This window comes from Mus caroli, unplaced genomic scaffold (assembly GCF_978045245.1).
Source record: "Mus caroli unplaced genomic scaffold, Mus_caroli_1 scaffold_8, whole genome shotgun sequence".
NCBI lineage: Eukaryota > Metazoa > Chordata > Mammalia > Rodentia > Muridae > Mus > Mus caroli.
Window position 1 is genome coordinate 86175591 of NW_028227263.1, and position 17930 is coordinate 86193520.

The following is a 17930-nucleotide window of genomic DNA, read 5'->3' on the forward strand; positions in this document are numbered from 1 at the left end:
GGCAAGAATGTGGAGAAAGAGGAACACTCCTGTATTGCTGCTGAGATTACAAGCTGATACAACTACTCTGGAAATTAATCTGGAGGTTCTTCAGAAAATTGTACATGGTACTACATGAGCACATACATGCACCACTACTAAGCATATACCCAGAAGATGCTACAATAAGTAATAAGGACACATGTTCCACTATGTTCAAAGCAGCCATCTCTGTATAATAGCCAGAAGCATGGAGCAACTCAGATGTCCCTCAATAGAGCAATGGATACAGAAAATGTGGTACATTTACACAATAGAATACTATTCAGCTAATAAAAACAATGAAATTCACAGGCAAATGTATTGAACTTGAAAATGTCATCCCAAATGAGGTAACCCAATTACAAAAGAAAATACATGGTATGCACTTACTGATATGTGAATATTATCCCAAAAGCTTGGAATACCCAAAATACAATTCACAGGCCATATTGGAGGAGATACAGAGACAAAGATTGAAGCAGAAACTGAAGGAAAAGCCATCCAGTGACTATCCCAAGTGGGGATCCATCCCATATACAGTCCCCAAAACTTGACACTATGGTGTATGACAACAAGTGCTTGCTGACCAGAGCCTGATATAACTGTCTCCTGAGAGACTCTGCCAGTGCCTGGCAAATACAGAAGTGGAAGCTTTCATCCATCCATTTGACTGAGCAAAGGATTCCCAATGGAGGAGATAGAAAAAGGATCCAAGGAGCTGAAGGGGTTAGTAGTCTCATAGAAGGAACAACAATATGAACTAATCAGTACCCCCAGAGCTCTCAGGGACTAAACCACCAACCAAATAATACACGTGGAGGGTCTCAAGACTACAGTCACATATGTAGCAGAGGATGGCCTTGTGGGACGTCAATGAGAGAAGAGCCCCTGGCTCATGTGAAGGCTCTATTCCCCAGCATAGGGGAATGGCAGGACAGGGAAGAGGGAGCCAGGTCAGTTAATGACCATGGGGAGGGGGTAGGATAGGGAAGATTTTGGAGGGGAAATGAGTAAAGGGGATAAAATTTGAAATGTAAATAAAGAAAATATATTTTAAAAAAAGAAGAAGGAAGACAAAAGTGTGGGTGATTCAGTGCTTCTTAGAAGGAGGAACAAAATACTCACAGGAGGAAATATGGACACAAAATGTGGAGCAGAGACTGAAGGAAAGGCCATACAGAGACTGCTCCACCTTAGGACCCAGTCCATATACAGTCGTCAAGCCAGGTCACTATTGAGGTCACATAGTGCTTGCTGACAGGAGCCTGATATAGCTGTCTCCTGAGAGGTTTTCCCAGAGTCTGACAAATACAGAGGCAAATGCTTGCAGCCAAAAATTAGGCAGAGTCCTGGGTCCAAGATGGGTAAGTTGAAGAAGGGACTGAAAGAGCTGAGCAGATTTGTAACCCTGTGGAGATAGCAATAATGTCATCTAGCAAGATCCCATGGAGCTTCCAGGTACTGGACCAACAACCAAAGAGTACACATTTAGAGACTCATGTTTCCAACTGTGTATGTGGCAGAAGATGGCCTTGTTGGACATCAGTGGAAGGAACGGCCCTTGGTACTATTGGGGTTCGATGTCCCAGTGTAGAATACGGGTGCCAGAAGGCAGGAGTGGGTGGGTGGCAGAGCTCCCTCATGGAGGCAGGGTGAGAGTGAATGGGCTAAGGGACTTCCAGAGGAGAGACCTGGAAAGGGGGTAACAATTGAAATGTAAATAAAGGAAATATTCAATAAAAGAAAAATTTAAAAAATAAAAATGATGCTGGTAAATGCATATTTTTTCATAGTATTATGTTTTTACATAGTCTATAAAGATGGACCAGATGAATAATCTGAGTAGCCGAATGAAGTTCTTTCATTAAATTTCAGGAGGCAAAGACCTGAAAAGTTTTAAGCTTACACTTTTTTTTATTCCTTTATAACTGTTAAATTAAATTTCAAAATTATATTACCACATAAAATGACAGAAATCTATCATGTCACTCACACATTTATTGTGATAGTCTGATAATTCTTTTAATGTGGCGATCATTAGATATTGAAAGAAATTAATTTTATTAATTTAGTATAAAACTATTTTAAATGTTTTATTATACCTGAAAAATTGTAGTTGAAACTTTGTAGTTTAACATGTGAAATTTGATATGCTATTCTAATAATGATACTATTAACATCAATAGGAATGATATTTTAATTCTGTGTTCCTTAGAGTCCTAAGCATTACATCACCATTGTAGATATTTTTGAGCCTGTCATTCATGGAACAGAAATTCTTACCTTGTATTATTTAGAATATATGTTCACAATTTATTTAAGAAATACTGTTTCTTTTGCACACATCATCAATTTTAGAGTTTTTTGCCTTATCTTTAAGTGTTTAAAATTAAAGAGATGATTAGTTTATAATCTCTATGCAATTTAGCAGAAGAACTTTAGTTCACACCACTTGAATAAGCATACAAAAAAAAAAAACCTGTCAAGTATTCATGTAGTCTCTCTATATTCACAGTATGGACAATCACGTCTATAACAAATATTAATCTATGGATTTAATGATAGACTGTCTCAAAAAAGTAAGTTGTGGATCAATATAGGAAAACGTGAGAATTTGAAGTTTTGCCTGTATGTCCCTGCACATACCTCAAATCCATGTTGAACAATATGAACAAAAATATATACATCTACCTTCTCTCCAATGATACATTAATAAATCTCTAACCCCTTTTGTTCTTTGTAGACAAGGGCTTATTATCTTGTGTTGAGTGGTCTGATACACACTGGGTAGACTATGCTGGCCTCAAATTCCCAGAAAAGCACAGGATACTGTGTTCCCTGAAATTGGATCAAGGGAATACATAAATAAGCCTATGTTGATTATTCAGATTTACCAATACATTTTCCTCCGCTAACATATTTCTTACCAATACTCAACATGATATAATTTTAATTATAAATGCTTTGAGTAGAAATAGCATGAAAAAAGATCTCAATTTTCATCTTAGATTTATGGATACAGTGTCAACTCTATTAGAGTTTCTTGTGAATTTTTGATGACTCTGACCATAGAACCCAAAGTAAAATATCTGAACGTTGGAAGGAAATACTTTTGATATCTAGTAGTTTTGCAGATGTTGTGCATCTTTTTCGGGAGTATTTTTTGTTGTTGGTTTTTACATTTCAAATGTTATCCCCTTTCCTGGTTTCCTTCCCAGAAACCCCCTCACTCTGCTTCTATGAGGATGTTTCCCAGCGCACCCACCCTCTCCTCCCTCTCTGCCCTGACATTCCCCTACACTGAGGCACTGAGCCTTCACAAGACCAAGGCCTCTCCTCCCATTGATGCATGACAAGGCCATCCTCTGCCACATATGTAGGTGTAGACATGCATCCCTCCATGTGTACTGTTTGGTTGGCAATTTATTCTCCGATGTTTCTTAAGAAAATTAAGATTCTATTCAATGAAGAAAACATTAAAATATAAGTAGTTATTAGTAGTAGTAGTAGTTTAAAATATACTTGTGGGTTATTTTTAGATTATTTGATATGACTTATTTTGTTAACAACTTATTATATATTCAGGTATTTCATAATGAAGATATTAAATATTAGTACCTAAGTTCCAGGATTCTAATCACACAAGGGATTAAAGACTTTGGTGAAAAATACTAATTGATGATAGTGCTATCAGTAGTGAAAACTAGTTTTGACAGAATCCAATTTCTAACTGCACTCTGCTATCTGCACAAATTTAGCATGTAAATTTGAACTAATTCACCATCTGAACAACAGGGAGATTTACAGAGTTGTCCAATACCAAAAGAGAATAACTAACAGCATTTGATATTCCGTCATCTCATCTAAAGCAGCACACCTCAACTAAGAAAAAAAAATATCAGAAGGAAACATTTGAAAACAATGTTTTTAGAATTAGGTAGTGCTGTCTAAAAAAATGTAATTAATTCAAGATTTACAAATACAGTGTTTGTAGTGACACACAATATTATACAATATTATTATCTTTATGTTATCTTTATGGCTAAGATTTATTTTGGATATTTATTACTCTTATACACAATTTACAAGGGAACACTTCCATAATCTATTGCATTGTCTTATGGATGATGTCTTTCCCCTGTCCTTTCCTATATATTGTTTTAGCTTTCTAGAAGAATTGCACTGGTTTATTTATATAATTTGTCAGGAGAAAGTCTTAATTCTATTTCTGAAATATTTATATGGATAATAATTTTTGTTTGTTTGTTTGTTTGTTTTTGAGAAAGCGTTTCTCTATGTAACCCTGGTTGTCCTGGAACTCACTCTGTAGACCAGACTGGCCTTGAACTCAGAAATTCACCTGTCTCTGCCTCCCAAGTGCTAGGATTAAAGGTGTGTGCCATCACTGCCCAGCAATGATAATAATTTTATGTTTGTAGTTTTATGTACACATAGGCTAAATTTATTCCAGTCTTGTCTTCTTTCAATGTGTCATGTGTGTCTGATACAGGGTCTTACTGAGCTTCTCTTTGTCCTCTCAAACTCATCACTGAAGTCTTTTCCCCCTCCTTTCATTCATTTAAATTTCAAATAATATCCCCCTTCCTGGTTTCTCCTACATGAATTCCCCACCCCATTCCTATTCCCCTTTGCCTCTATGAGCATGATTCTATACCCACTCCCTCACTCTTACCTCACCACTCTAGCATCCCCTTATGCTGTGACATCAAGTCTCCTCAGAACCAAGGGAATCCCCTCCCATTGATGCCAGATCAGCCTTCCTCTGCTAAAATATAGCTAGATTCATGGCTGCCTCCATCCCCTCCTTGGAAGACTAAGGGGAAGAAGTGAAGGAGCTGAAGTGAACAGCAAACTCACAGGAAGATCAATATCAACTAACAAGACCATGCAGAGCTCTGTAAGAATAAACCACTTTTCCTTCTTAACAGTGGTATTTTTGTTTGGTTTAATTTTATACAGTGTGATTTGTGATTTGTTTGACATTGTCTCTGTTATTTCTAATATGTTTCAATATTTTGTACAGATTTTTTTCAGTTAGAGTTATCTAACATCTTTGCTCCTTAAAATTTTTTCTTCCTTCACATAGGTCTATTAGGCTTGAGAAATAAGGTTGTGATACAGACTTTCTATTAGTATCAATTGTTACAAAGTGTCTCTCATCTTTTACATACAGCCATTTTCTACATATAACTCTACATATTATATACATTTTCTTATGGTCTCTACATTGTGAATGAAGACGTACACCTAATAAGGTTAGAGTGGTACACTTATCTAGAATTATCACAGTATGTCATCACGACTCATCTTATTTTTATATAACTTTTGCAAAATAAAAGATGTACCATTCTCCCTAGGCCTGTGAGCTATGTTAAGATTTATGGTCACTTTCACAGTGGCAAAAATGATTTCCATATTCTGAAATATAGCCCACATACAATAAAAAAGTAGTCCATAATTGTGATAATTTTTTTTGCCAATATGACACCAGTATATATTAAAAATGATACTATTATATGTTGCAATGTTTATAGCTGGAGATACTAAGGATTTCATTTCTTATTTATCTTTCCTATCAGTCCCATGAATGTAGTTAGTAGTCATGAAAATTCTGTTTGGAAACCAGATTTTTATTGCTCAATGATGTAAGTTGTTGTGACTTAACCACAACTTTGAAAATGGTCTATTATGTTGAATGGGGATTATAGAGTCCGTTTGGTCAATAATTCAACAAAATAACCTGGTAGTTGTAATGCAGATTTTACTTCCACAGCTGGCATTCATTTCTCTAAATATACTTTGACGCTATTTAAATTCCATATGTGTGTGGGGGTGTATAAATCTGATTTGATTTATTTATTTGAATTGCATAAATGAGTTCTGTGATTATATTATTTCCAGGCTTTTCCCTCCTGACTCCAATACATATTACATATGCTCCATTCACACTCTAATTGATTAAAATTTTACTAATTAGTAATATGCTATGTATACATGTGAACATTTACATAACTATGCTGTGTAAATTAGATGTTTATCCTAAGTATGTATTGAATGCTAACCTCTCAATATTGAATGGTCGGTAAGGGGGCTTATTTCTGGAAAATACTGATTTTTCCCTCATTTACTAGTCATTAGTTGCCAGTAGACTTTCAGGTAATGATGGGGTCTTGAGAGATATTACCATTCGCATGACTATTTATAGTATTATCATGTTAAACTATTAAAGGTATTCATGTCCTGAAATTTCATGTTTGTAGCCAAAATACCCTTCCCTCACTGGAGTTATCTTGTTCCTCAGCCTCTTTTAACTTTTGTATTGCCATTTTGAAAAGATCTCTGAGTCTTTGGACTATGGTGAATTTTTTAGATTCATCAATTGGTGTTGTACATACATTACTTTCAGTTGTTATTTACATTTTGGCCAGTTGTGTAATTCTGTACTGCACTATGTCTGCTACAAAATTAAGGTTTGTTTTGTTTTGTTTTTCAGAGAAGTAAAGAGAAACTTAACTTTAGATATAATGAGAACTATTTAGAACACAGAATCAATCCGTTTCAGGAAATTTACAGGTGTAGGATCCCCTCTAGAGACCAGCCATGGGTAATTGGGTATCTTGTAGTTATCAAGAATACATTTTCTTCATGGCCATGATATATGTCTTCATTAATCCCAAATATATCTTTAAAATGTCAAATATGATTTTAATACTGTGGCCATTAATTCCTTGATAAGGGCCAAGATTTGGCAATCATTAGTATATGAGATAATTGGTAAATTCATGATGTTTACATAGAAAATTTGTGTTATATTTACATTAACATATCATAAAATATAATGGTCGGAAGGGGAAGGCTATATTCATATCTGAAAAACAAAATCATTATCCTTATCACCAAATTATTGTAAGAAATTATTTTGGAACTTACTGAAAATCTATGGGGATCTTAACTGAAGCTTGGGATGAAAAATATAGGAGAGGATTCTGTGCTCTTTTTGCTCAATTAATCTTGTGGGGAAAATTGGGTACCAGCACAGCCACTATCTTATTTCTTAAAATTTATGTCTTTTGTACTACAATTATAGTAACTGGAGGAACACAGAGGACAAGATAGAACTAGTGAGGAAGAAGATTAAATGGTCCCACTGAGACTTAGGAATTTCACAACTGTGGTATCTCTAGTTGTAAGATGGCTAAAACTTGAAAGCTAATGGATTTGTACAGCACAGATACAAATGCTAGCCAAGTTCCTGACAGTAACAATCAGAAGTAAAGTTGAATATGCTACTTTGAGAGACTTTAAATGTGTGTGCCTCCTCATGTCTAAATACTTACACTTTTGTGCAACCAATCCAATGACTGAAAATAACAGCATAATGATATTTTTCTTTTTTTTTTTTCTGGAATGCTAGCTTTGTTTTCTGTCCCATCATGCACTGGGCATTTAAAGTTTTGTTTCATTTTCCAGGTGCTGTTTCATAAACATGATGGGTATATAACAATAAATAATGTATAGGTGTATGAGATAAATTAGGGCCCTATTGTTTAACCACTTGCATAAATATTATGAAATGGAGAAAATATTCAAAAGGAAGTATTACCCCACGTGGTTTTTCTAAATGGTTGTTTTTCCACAGACAAGATGACATTTGAAATTACTTAAGGTTTCTAGAATTGAATCAATGAATAATTTTCAGTATATTCCCTCCAAGGAACAGAGATGACTATCATGTGTAACTACAACCCCCCAATCCTGGAGATTCAGGAGAATCAGAAGTGAAATGCTGAGGCCCTATGTGAAGATTGCTCTACTGTGAGTTCCTCAATAATTCTTCTCTAAAATACCTTTCCCATAATAATTGGTTATGTGTACTAACTAGTTTCACTACATTCCTGTTCTTCACTCTGCTTTTCCAACTTAGCATACTTCCATTAGCATAATTTTGCTCTGCTTTATATAGTCATGATTTATCCATAAATGAGAAAATGCTGTTACACTAATGATAAACAGTATTCTAGCAAAATTTTATATGGAATTCCATGGATAACTCTAGTGTTATCTCTTTAGAAACAATCATATTTTCTTCCAAGTAAGATTGCCTCTTATACTATGGCTTAGATACTTCCTTATTGAAGTTCATACCTTTCTTAAACTTCATTCTCTGTGAATGTTACCTCATCAATGTTGAATATTTGACCTCATGACTGCATAGTAAAATATAACAGAAAGTATGGATTCTTAACATACCACTTACTTTGAAACCTGTTTAGTCATATGCAAATAATAGTAGATCAAATGCAGCCAATTGTGTACGTAATATATTGCTGACTAAATTGTAAAGGAACAGTAAGCTTCATGCAAGTAATTTATGTTGGCTTAATACAACGATACAATTTGTATTATCAAAGAGATAGCATTTGTCTCCTAGAAAGACCTCCTAGCTTCTAATCTTGGAAGGTAGAGTTGTGATGAGCCCCAAAGTGATCTTTTAAAGAAGAGCAAACATGCCAGTTACTTGTAGCTCATAAATCTAATTGTTTCATTGGGAATTCTTCAAATATTTCAACAAAGAATTATATTATAAGCCAGACATATGATACCTTAAACAGTTTAGCTATGATAGATTGTGAAATATCATCACAGGACTGCTTATTGAGTATTTTTATGGCCACACAGGAGAGCAAGCAAAGTCTAAGATCCTTACTTTAGTATCAAGCATCCTTTTACATTCTGCTATAGGCAACTCAGTTCTAAATTAACATGGATTCTGAGAGGTATAACATAGATATAATACAAATATTTACATCATAACACATAAGAATAATGAAAGTACAGTTATGAAGTAGAAACCAATATATTTTTATGTTTGAAACTCACCTCAATTCGAGGACTATATTAAGGTGTCACAGCATGAGGAAGGTTGAGTTATAATGCCCTAGACATTTCTGGAACGTTAGCATGTATGTAATATGCAATCACATGTTATCAATAATTCAGTGAAGCCTTTTGAATCATTACTGATAATCTTAAACATGGAGTAGTTCAATTACAGAATGGAAAGATAACATTCAGCAGTCCTTGGAATTTTGTTTCCATTTTGTTGAACATAGATTACTGTCATACAACCTATCCTGATTATATTTCCCACTTATATACATTTCAGTACCTCCCAAACTTCGCTCCCATACAGATTCACCCCTTTTCTGTCCATCATTAGATAGGAATGAGATTCTAAACAATAAAAATAAACAAGCAGAAGAAAAAGAGACCTCAAAAAAGGCACATGAATCATAGAACCACTTGTTCATATATTCAATTCTATCATAAAATTGCTAAACTGATATCTATACAAAACAAGGGAGAGGGGAGAAAGGAGTAGTTGTGGTGTTAGTAAAGAACAAAACAGTGTATCAGGTTATAGAGGAGATGAGTTTAACCCATAGACAAATGACAACTTATAAAGGTAAAACAGGAATCCCTCTTTAGAATAGGATATTTAATTTTGATTGTGTATGTTAATTAAGTGAGCCGAAGTGAGCTTTTAATTGCAGTACTTCCATACTTTGATAGATAGACTTTCATAGTGAGTCTCAAGATGATACATTTTACAAATGAGGGAATACATCTGGGTGTCTAGCTTTAGGAATGTAAGCTAATGCCTTTAATTTAGGGAAAGGGAATAGGAGAGAGGAGCAGGCCTTCCAGAGCCATGTTTGTTATGCTGGCTAGGGTCTTTTACTATCCCTTTGATTTTAGAAAATAGAGGAGTCCATGAGTTCATGTGTATTTTAAAAAATCCATATTAGAGAAGTCTTGCATAAAAATTGAGAATAAAAGGTGCAACAGAGCAGTAACAGTAAATGGGCAGACACTTAGCACAGTGAGAACCAGAACCAGGAAACAAGTAGCAAGGACCTGATCCATCAAACATATGAAGAGAACACAGATGTGAGGCTGCAGTAACCAAGGAAGCTGTCAGGAGATGGTAGGTCAGAAAGAATATGCATTGATATGGTTATAAACATGCTTAAACAATTTAGTAGTACAAAAATGTCTTTATGAAGCCTATTTCTATGTGAAATTGATACATGTCAAGTTTTAAAAGTTAAAATAACAAAGACAACTGCTGCAACTTGAAAGAAAGCCATCTTATTTGCCTATACTGAGTTGTGACTAAGGAAAGCAAGAAGGAATTAGACAAGACATGGAAAGAATTGCTTCAGAGAATTATGGCCTTAGAAGGATGAATACCCAGCACATGATTGAGAGGTTGGAAAGAAATACCAGGAAACAATAATCTCTGTCTGATTGTGAAAACAGATTCACAGGTGTGCAAAGTTATAACTTGTGAATTATTTAAGGGATCCACAAACTTGATGAAGTGCTTTTGTAGACTGCAAGTTAAATACTTATGCCTTATAGTATCAAAGAGCAGGAGACAAGCTAAATTGCTAAACATTTGACATGCACGCAAACACACACACACACACACACACAAATAAAACTACATATATGTGAATACATGCATACACACACATAAATATATTAAACATACACATTTACCCCACAATCTTGTGATTAAAAAATATCACAGGAATTGACTTTTTGAAACATATAAAAACCAAAGGAACAGCAACACATATCTTCATCAGAGTTATTATTACTGTGATGAAACACCATGACCAAAGCATCTTGAGGAGGAAATGGTTATATTTCTATATTAATGTTAATTATTGAAGGAAAAGATCAGGACAGGGACTCAAGCAGGGCTGAACCTAAGAGGCAGGACCTGATGCAGAGCCCATTGGAGGGGGCTTGGTGCCCATGAATTTTTCAGCCTGCATTTTTTTCTAATAAAATTCCGGACTAACTACAAGCCCAGGAGTGTCAATATGCCCAATAAGCTACACCAATCGCAAATCAATAAATAATTTTTGAAAATCCCCATAGGCTCTCCTCTTGCCCAAATATAGAGGCAATTTTTCAAATGAGGTTCGCTTCTTTCAGATCTCACTAGCTTGTGTCAAGTTGGTATAAATCTATATAGCATGATACCAGTGGTATTCTTGGCTTGGTGTGGTGGAACACACCTTTAACCCTAATACACTGGAGGTGGATATAGGTAAATATCTGGGAATTCAAGGCCAGTCTGATATACTTAGTGAGTTGCTTAACAGGAGGGCTGCATATATAAATCTTGTGTCAAAATACAAACAAACAAAAATGGACTACTAATGATCCCATTTATTGAGAGAATCTCTTATAAACATCATATTAAAAAAAAAAAGAAAGACAATGACAAATGAGTTGAAGCAAGAAATAGGAGGTGGACACTGGCAGGAAGAGAGAGTTTTCTGGGAAAAATAATTAACCAATGTAGTTACTGATCAAGGGGCAGACCCAGAAAAGTCATGCAGAAGGTACAGTAGGGCTTGAAGGCAGGCCACTTAGGAACAGTGTAATAGATGACTATAGAAAGACTTGAGATTTTAGAGATACTGGGTGAATTGTCTATAAATCATAGAAATTCCTCACATTACTAATGATGCTTGCAAAAAGTAGCTGAAAATAGAAGCTTTTGAGAGACTTTACTGAGCAGGTAACTGAGACAGATACAGATATCCACAGACAAACAAACATACAACAGAGGTCTGTGGAAGAGGTAGGGGAAGAATCAAAGTTCCTCAAGGGGATGACAACCCCACAGGAAGAGCAAAAATGTCAAGTACCCTGGAAAATTTGGTGCTCCCAGAGACTAAGCCTTCAATCAATGGGAAAATAGGTGCTAGCTGCTGTCACATATCTGGACTCAAAGACATAGGATGTCCTAATCCTGCAGAGAATTGATGCATCAGGTTAGAGTGGCAGGGACAGTGCTGCCTCTCAGAGACAAATGGGAAAGGAAGGAGGGGAGTAACTCTGAGAGAGGTTCTTGGAGGGCTCAATGTTTGGGATGTAAATAAGTAAGTAAACAAATAAATAAATTTGATCTATGATGAAGAATGCCATGAAAAATATCTAGAGTAAATACAGCACAAATATTGTACAAGTTTCTAACTATCATCTGATTTATCTTAATGGACACTTAATACATGAGTCAGATTGCTTAAGTGACAGTGATTGGGTGAAGAACCAGAAAATAGATAGGTCACAGAGCTAGGTATTATATGCTTGTAGATCTGTGCCTTACTTAGCCATCCTCAGTTTATGGAATTTACATTATGATGTGTTGAAAAACAAACACCCAATGCAAAAACAAAGTAAAAGACAGAATTAGAGTGAAGAATAGAACAACAGGAAAAAAAGCAAAAAAAAAATGTTGAATGAACAGAAGAAAATAAGTGATATACCAATATGAGGGTTGTGTTGGGAAGGACTTAAACCAACAGGAGCACAATAGGATGAGGGACATTATAGAAGGGAGTAAAATAATTCTATAAAATGTGTTATATTTTTAATAATAATTGAATAATTATATTCCTTAGTATTGGAAGCACATATTACCTCAAACTATAATAAAATTTCAGCCAGTAGCATTAATAAACTTTGCGCAATGAAAAATGACAACTCTGGTATAGATGTGAACCTGTTAATACAAATTATTGCTACTCAAAGGAAAAAAAGTTGTGGATAATTGAAATGTATACACAGTGTAGGTATGTACTTTGTCAGAAGGTGTGTTCCCTAGTGACACAGAGGCTATAAGAATCTTCTGTGTTGCTTTTCTTCAGCTACATATGTGTTGCCCACAGGGGAACATAATAAACACAGTCATATTTCCTAAACCTTCACTCAAATGTGAAAAGCCTAAAGTTGGAACTTGAGAAAAATTTTAAAATTAGGCAACAGAGTTTTGATGGGAGAAACTTGCAGCAGTTGTTGGTGTTTGGTGAAATGAATGCAGAGGGAAAGTAATATTTTTTTTAGGGAAGATTAGCATCAAAGGATTCTCCTGCTCCTGTAGATCTCTCTGAAACCCAGCACATATCAACAGTGTTAAATCAGATGAGTGTGTATTAAAATATATCAAATTAGGTGGCAATGGAATATTAGTTATAGATATTATGGGAAAACTGAATGATATATATATATATATTATTTTTAACACATGATATGACATATGAATATTAAGTTAAATCTTTACAAAATAACATCTTAATAAGAATTGTGTAAGTTCTCATTTAGATACCATACCCTTATACACAATGTGCTTCTCTGCCTTAAAATAATCACACATGCATTCACACACAAAGAAATGATTGTAGTATGTTTATATTTTGGATATTTCTTCTCTAAAATAAACTCCTCTTCATATTTCTTTACCTTTATTATAATCTAACACATGGTGTAATATGTCATAAATAGCTTGATGAAACTGGACACAAGTATGCCTTTAGATAATGTAAGTGCATCGCTTGTAAGTTTTAATGTGGATAAATTTATAAATTAGTGTGATATATTTGCAAATAAACATATCTACTTAGGATATTCACACAGAAAAAAATAGAAAATGTTCAGCACTGGAGTGCATTTTACAGCCCATGATTACAAGAAACAATACCTAGACTCATGGAAGCTTTATTATAGCCACATACAGACTCAAATGCCCAGGCATTACTTGACAATTTTCTCTGTTTTTAATTAGAGCCAGAAAACAAAGAAGAACTAACTAGTATTTTGGTCTTTGTCCTTTTCTTTCAACTTTATTCTATTAAACAGTCAGTGAGGGTGGAGATAGATCTAGGAGCTTTGATGGAAAAAAAAAACTCCCTGGTAAGTACAGGCTCACAGGCTCTTGCCTTCTTTATCAGTTTTGAGATTTCCTGACTGCAACCAAACCTTTTCTCTATTTTGCTACATATACTCAGCCGGTCAGATTTGATCACAGATAAAGAAATTTTTTCCATGAAAATATTTGCAATAATGTTCCTGGTTGATGTCTACCTCTCAGCTCAAGCCAGATTCTTCCTAGGCTACAAGCTGCTTCTTGGAGAGAGAGGAGTACTCTAGATACCTGAAGATGAAAATATAAAAAGAGAAACTCAGCTTGATCAGGTAACTTGCTGTGGTTCTTCACATGCTATAAATGAATCTGCTCCTATTTTCTGTGCAAGGTATTTGTCATTGCTTCTGGTCACTGCTTCAGCTTTACGATCTATCATTCAGGACACAGTCTTGGAGTTATGCTTCGTCTGCAAGGATGATGTATTAGGTTAGTCTTCAGTATCTGGTAGAGACAAGAGACCTGTTACTCCCTAAACTGCTTTGGGAGATCAGATCTGTAAAGGATTTTTGTATCAGTATAGCACTTCCCTTTTGGCACCATGAGATTATAATGAACATTTTCTCACATCATCTTACAGAGTATTTCACCACTCTCTGAGATTACTAAAACCCAAACAATGCAAATTTGTTTTTATTAATTTGCTAACACCAAAGATAACAGATGTTTAACATTACATGTCAATCCAAATTCTAACATTAAGTTTATGATATTATCGTTGAGACCATAGTTTTATGTTCATACTTACAAATCTGCTTACTTCATTCATTAAGATATTAAAGCAAATAATTTGCATACACTCCAGTGAAAAAGCTTAACAAAAAAGAACAATTTCTTTTCTTTTTGTGTTTTACTATGGAGCTTAATGTACTAAGGTTTTCAGCCACCACCAAGTTTCTGTAAATCATAGTATGTATGTTAGTTAAGTTGTATTGCTCAGTCTTAACTACTATTTAGTATCACTGAACATTTTTCAATTGTGTTTATTATATATAATCCTATGGTTGTTCTGTGTAATTCTGTAGTACATTTATAAAATTCTAGTTTTTATACTTGTGCATAAACTAGTAACATCAATTTAATTTAATTTTATCTAAATATTGATATATGGAAGAATCAATTGATGCTAACAGGATGAATCTATCAAGACATGCCTTACCTGGATTATAATTGAAGTTTGTATCTCATTAGGTTTGTACTTATTAACAGTTATTAAGAACAGAAAAGGTTCATCTCAAAGTCTTTGCCAAGTTTATCATCTCTATTTTACTGGTTAAAAAAAAAAACAAACTATATTTAGTTCACTATATTATTGTGGCTCAGCAGTTTGTCTTAATGTTCTATCCAAAATCTGTATACTTTGCTTCTATGTATCTAACACAATGCTAAGCTTTGAGGATTTATCAGGTTTTGGGGCTCATTTAAGAGAAATTAATCAGAATCTGAATAAACAAGCATGAAATATTAGCAGAAAATGGGTACAAAACAAGGGTTGGAGTAGAATCCTTGGAAGCTTTATTGTGTATTGCACAAGTGATATCTTAAAAGGTAACTGAAAAGATAACAACAGTCTTTGCCTCTTATTGTAGAAACTACACACATATAAGTGTAGAAAATTGTTAATGCCCTAATGTTTTAAATTGCAAATGGCAGTGAAAGAAATGTGTGCCTTCATGGTAGTTTTTACCTCAGCTTCCTTATAAGAAGAATTCTAAATGAATAACTTCTGTTATCAAATATGTTGTTTCTTTACCCTTATTATAATTTAAGACAAGGTATACTTTGTGATAAATATCTTTATGAAACTCTACACATGTATGATTTTAGATAATTCAAGTGCATTGTTTGTTCATTGTAATGTGCATAAATATATTTACTAGTGAGATAAACTTCAAATGCATAGCTACTCATATTACAGGCCTAGGAAGATTAAAAAATATTCAGCACTGGAGTACATTTTGCAGCCCATTATTAACAGCAGCAGTCCCTAGACATAACTAGAGGCTTTATTATAGGTATCATTACTCACATACAGGCTTAAAGGAACAGGTATTAGTGGAGAGTTTTTTTTTTTTTCTCTTTTGAGTTAGAGCCAGGAACCAAAGAGTAACTACCTAATATTTTGGTCTTTCTCCTTCTAATTTATCTTTATTTTTCTTCCCAATGCAACAAGCAGGGGTGCGGTGAGAATAGATGGAGGAGCTTTGATGGAAAAATCTCCATGGTAACAACAGACTTACCATCTTTATCATTTTCAGATCTCTTTCATGATTGGTCTCAAACTTTTTTTTTTTCTTTCCCATTTCTAAACATATATTAACACAGTAGGAGGAAAAACCAGATAAAGAAAACTATTCATATAAAAAATTTTCCAGTAATCCTCCTGGTTGATGTCTGGCTCTCATTCCGTACAAGACTCTTGCTAGAGATTGACAAAAAGCTACTCTTTTGATTAAGGGTGAGATATTCTATTGATATCTCTTAAGTAAACTTGGTTCATAACATCTATTATTTTCAATATATCTGTGTTTATTTTCTGTTTCAAAGAACTGTTCATTAGTGTGAGTAGGATGTTGATGTCTCCCACTAGTATTGTGTTGAGTTCAATGAATTTTGAGCTTACTAAAGTTTTTATGAATATTGGTTCCCTTGGGGTATAGATGTTCAGAATTGCAACTTTCTTATGGTGAATATTCTTTTTGATGAATATTAATTGTCCTTCCCCATCTCATTTGATAACTTTTGGTTGAAAGTATATTTTATTGGATATTAGGATGGCACATTCAGCCTGTTTCTTGGGACCATTTCATCCATTTATGCTGAGGTAGTATATGACATTGTCATTGAAGTGAGTTTCTTTTAGGCAGCAAAATGCTGGATGCTGTTTGCATATTCAGTCTTTTAGCTTATGAGTTATTATTGGGGAGTTGATTTCATTGTTATTGAGAGATATTAAAGACATATTATGCTAGTTCTTCTTATGTTTGCTGTTGAAAGTGGCATTATGTGCATGTGATTCTTCCTTTTGGCTTTTATGTAAGATGATTAATATCTTACTTTTTTTCTTTGGTCTAGATACCCTCTTGTGTTGGAGTTTTCATTCTAGAAACCCCTGTAAGGCAGGAGGTGTAGATAGATTGAATTATGTTTTGTCCTGGGATATTTTGGATTTCACATCTATGTTGAGAGTTTTGCATTTGTGTTCTTTTAAGGTCTACATGATATCTGTCCAGGCCCTTGTGGCTTTTATTGTCTCTGTTGAGAAGTCTGGTCTAATTCTGATTAGTCTGCCTGCATATGTTACTTGGCCATTTTTCCTTGCAGCTTTTAATATTGTTTATTTGTTTGGTGCATTTATTTTGCAGTTATTATGTAAAAAAGAATTTTATCATCTGATCTAATCTATTTGGTGTTCTATAAGCATCTTGTGCATATATGGCCGTAATTTTCTTTTGATTGCGGAAGTTTTATTCTATGATTTTATTTTATTTTATTTTTATTTTTTTGAAGATCTCTTCAGGTCCTTTGAGCTGGATATCTTATCTCTCCTCTACACCCATTATTCTTAGATTTGGTCTTTTCATCAAGTGCTGCATTTACTGGATGTTTTGAATTTTCTTTGATAGTTTTGTCAACATCTTCTAAAGTACTTTCTACATCTGAGATCCTTCTATCTCTTGTATTCTACTGGTGATGCTTATATCTGTAGTTTCTGACATCTTTCCTGGGGTTTCCATTTCACAGAGTTGTCTCCATTTGTGTTTTCTTTATTGTTTTTATTTCCACTTTTAGGTCTTGGAGAGCTTCATTCAGTTCCTTCACCTGTTTACTGTGTTGTGCTATATTTCGTTAATTGATTTATTTGTGACCTCTCTACAGGCTTCTATCTGTTTACCTGTATTTTTCTGCATTTCTTCGAGTGAGTTATTTCTATTTTTCTTAAAGGACTCTATTATCTTCATGAGATAGAATTTTAAGTCAGGTTCCTGATTTTCAGGTGTGTTGGTACATTGGTACATTGCTGTTTTGGAAGAACTGTGTTTTGATGTTGCCAAAGTATATTGACTTCTGTTGCTTATGGTCTTGTGGTTGCCTCTCACCA

The 17930-nt window shown here is 34.4% G+C and overlaps 1 protein-coding gene across 4 annotated transcripts in view; it reads left to right on the forward strand.

Moving 5' to 3' along the window:
- The window catches only part of LOC115031564 (uncharacterized), a 199217-nt gene extending 185012 nt beyond the window's left edge, over positions 1-14205 (forward strand). For 3 of the 4 annotated variants that reach the window (XM_085841685.1, XM_085841686.1, XM_085841687.1), the window contains 2 exons: positions 7757-7857; positions 14018-14205. The gene's annotated coding sequence lies outside the window, so the exon portion shown is untranslated. The remainder of the gene's footprint in view (positions 1-7756; positions 7858-14017) is intronic. The other variant, XM_085841688.1, reaches the window with a different exon arrangement.
- The last annotated feature ends 3725 nt before the right edge of the window (positions 14206-17930 follow it).